We start from the raw sequence: 4027 nt of genomic DNA, 5'->3' as shown, positions 1-4027 counted from the left end.
ATTTAGAGCCCTCACAGTAATCACCCCGCGTGTCGCGTTCAGAGCCACATGACATAAACCTCGCAAGGTATATTATCACCTAAATAATTGTACCTAAAAAGAGGTTTTTCTGCAAAAAATTTTCGTATAATATTTCTTGTCCTTTAAAAAGAACCTCCACTCAAATGAAATAACTTCAAACCACAGGAACGTTTTTTTACCATAAAATTTGATTGCATTGTTTTTCGGAAAAAGCTTTTGCATACGAACTAAATGAATTTCAGAAACGCTTGTTTTCGACTTCAAATTGCCCGGGCGCTAACATCTTGAATAATTAAGTGTGACAATGTTACTAATTGCAATATTAATTCTGTTATACTAAAGTTATTAAGTGTCATTAACGTCACAACTGAATTATTTAAGACGGTCGTGTCCAAAAAAATTCAAAGTGGAAAGCGATTATAAAATTCTTTTTTTCCTGATGTAGGACCCTTTAAACAAGTTTGATCAAAAACAGTATTTCCCACGGCTTAAATTTATTTTCGGTAGGAATGGAGATTCTTTTTATAGGAATGAAAGCGGTGGAAATAGGGAAAGTGCGCTCTGATAGTTATCTTCGTGTGATACTTTAAAGTAAGTATCGTGTCCTCAAAAAGACGCGGCGGTTGTAGTAGTTATCAATAAAATGTTAATTAGCGACTTCTATAGATAATTGAAAACCCACACGACAGCTGGAACAAACCGGGTCAAATAAATAACTGAAATGGAGCTATAACCTTTATTTGAATGGCCTTAATTTGAAAAGAGCATTCACCATGCACCTTCAAAAAACGCCCTGATGAAGACAAAGCTAATGACATTCATTTCAACTAAGTTGACCGAGTTGTGAACACCAACTCAAACAGCATATGGGAAACTCTTTACAGAACTTTAACGAGTTTGTACGCGCATTTTCAGACAAGATGACTTGTTGGAGATTGTCAGCAGGGTACGCGGAGTACGTTCTAAAAAGGGGGCGGGGAGGGCAAGGTTTTGGTAGAGTGTGAGGGGAGTGTGAGGGTAGCAGGGAGAGGTTTGGAGAAAACAACGAAGAAAAGGAAAAACGTGAGGGGGGGGGGGTGGGTGTGGGTGGTGCTGTAGACCCCCAGCCCCTAGTGTTTTAACAGTTGTATTGTAGTAGCATGGGTTTGTTTTTTAAAGGCTTGGCGAAAGTGCTTATTAGAAAGACCCGACCGAATACAGCTTAGGAATGTCACTTTCTTAAGATATTTAACGGATTTTGACCGGAACAGTGAACAATATTTTTTAACCCATCCTGTGAGGAATCACATTGGGCTCACACGCCGGACAAAGCACTAAGGAATGGAACAGGAATTACACCACGCAGTGGCCAGGAGATATTTTATTTACACTTAAGCTTTAATTTAACGTATTACCCAAAACTCCCAATCAAAAAAATAAAAAATAAAATGGAACCGATCCTTTTTCAAGATTTTGTCGACAAAGAGTTTAAATACAATAGTCAAAAATACCCTAAGCAGATATTGAAAATGACTCCTTTATGGATATCTATTTTCATTACATTTAAATATCTTCATGGACTTCGGGTTGGACTGAAGAAACGGAGGCGACGTCAAAATCGCAATAATAAGGTTAAGTTAACTTTAAGGTTCCCAGAAAGCGGTTTCCAGAACTTCACAACATGGTCAGTTCAAAGCGGGAAAGAACATGATTAATCACGGCTTCAGAACTTTCAACTTGTTCTTTTTACAGGACATATCAGTCACTTAACTTCTAGAGGTCAAAACCGAAACTCAACTTATAAGCCATTTGAAAATTCTTACCGTCGAGTCAAGACTGCCGTGAACTTGTTGACAGAAAAAAAAGAGATGAACCAAGTACTTCACTTCTGCTCAATCTGTTTGTCCGCACAAGTAACAAAACTGGCAAAGACTTGTTCATTAAACTGTGGCTTCCCACGATGAAGCTTCACTGGTTTAGCAGGCTTCAAAACAGAAAATTCTCCCTCAGGCAGCACTTCTTCCATCGACAATGAACTCGTCCCTACACCGTATGCACATCAGAACGTCTTGTAACTGCAATGCGAGACATGAATGGGTGTGGATTAAAATATCATCATACGCAGCTTGAACATATCCTTTCAGCAATGATGTGTCAAAAAAGCAAGATACTTTTTTATTGTTTCAACCTTTCCCAGAGGTACGAAGGAATCCTTAATTATGCACATCGTCCAAACTGAGGTGCCAAAAACACATTTTCACTCTTTTGGGAACGAATTGAATGAATTGTACACCAATCAAAATAACTTGAAAGTATCATTTTGCATACTGTCAGCACTGACCAGAAGAAAAACCTCAAGAAATAAACGTTTTATTCCAAAAAACCCCTTGTATTTTTCATTTTGCAAAATATGGTCAACAGAAAAATACCTAAAACTTGAAAAGGGGGAAATATAAGGTGTTTCAAAGTCAATGTAATGTATGACTTCTCAATAAAATGGAATTCGCATCATGTAAACTAACAAACGTTCACAAATTTAAAACATTTCAACTGTGCTCCTTCCACAAAAATTATTTAAACCTTTTGAAAAGCAAGATTTACATCTCGACTATGAGGGCATTGGGTTGTTTCTGAGGGAAACAAAATTGGAAGCGTCCTAGCGTACTTTAGGACAGGAAACACTAATGTGCAAAGGAAGAATCAAAACCAAGACATTATATCGTGAACGCAACCTTAGGACCTGAATTCGGTTAATTGTTCAACGCAAAGTTAGCCCGACTTTACTTACGCAAATTTGCTAGCATCAAAGGTGAATTGAATCCGAAGGGAGATTGGCGTTCGCACTTTTGCTCTAACGAAAACGGATTACTGCTTTATCCACCCACTGACTCCGCACTCATACGTAGAGAACTTGACGCCAACTGAAAGCAAACCAGTTAGCTAATCGCTTTTACCTATTTCTTATTTCGGGTCCAGGTTATTCGCAGTCCTGCATCCTAATGAGATGTTTTAGGCTGCGTGAAGGATTTTGGTCGAGAGAAGCAAAATCCCTGGAGGACAGGTGGGCCCACCCCCCAGCCAGGAGACGCATATCAAACACGAACGAGGGGAAAAAAACCCCCTCGTCCGCATCTGAACAGCGCATCTATCCATTTGACCATAGGGGTGAGCACTTAAAACGAGCAAAATTTAGATAGTGATTTGTTATTTCCTGTTCCCAACACAAAAGGGGGATGACTTACTTCCGGTTAACAAATGAAGTAAGAAAATTTTAGCGGCATATTGATGATTTGCTCGATCGTTCCTGAGTGAGCCACGGGGGTTGGATATGAAATAGAGGCAAAATTTAGATAATGAATTGTTATTTCCGGTTAACAACGAAAAGGGGCAGATATATTTCCGGTTAACAACAGTCAGAAGTAGGTCAGAACTGCGGAATGGACATAACATGGCAGTTGAAAAAGATAATTGCAATTAGGCAAGATTTATTATATTTTATTTTATAGATTTATATGAGATACTGTTATTTCCTGTGAACAACGCAAAAGGGAGCAGGCTTATTTCCGGTTAACAAGGGCCAGAAGTGGGTTAAAACTGCGGAATAGAAATAAAATGGCGGTTAAAAAAGATAATCGCAGTCAGACGAGCAAGTTAAGCAATTGCAAGCCAGAAAAAATGTGAATGAAGGAAAAAATTAGGTTTATACATGTAGTCAAGGTTAAAACGCGTCTTATCCCGTGAGCCACAGAGGACGAAGTATGAACGACAGACAGAAATTAGATATCTTAAAATGTGAATGAATTAATTAATGATGATAAGGAACCGTTTGACTTTTTTCTGGTCAAAAACGGCCAGAAGTTGTTTACAACTGTGGAATGGATATGAATAGCAGTCAAAAGAGATAATCGCAGTAAGATGAGCCTGACAAAAACTGAACGAGAAAAAAAATTTCCGTTTATCGTCGATATGTGCACGTGTCTAACTCATTGCGCCACGGGGGACGAGATATGACATCAAAGCAGAATTT

Source organism: Montipora foliosa, chromosome 5, assembly GCF_036669935.1.
Source record: "Montipora foliosa isolate CH-2021 chromosome 5, ASM3666993v2, whole genome shotgun sequence".
Taxonomy (NCBI): Eukaryota; Metazoa; Cnidaria; class Anthozoa; order Scleractinia; family Acroporidae; genus Montipora; species Montipora foliosa.
The sequence above is the reverse complement of the archived record's forward strand: the minus strand, read 5'-3'. Positions refer to the sequence as shown.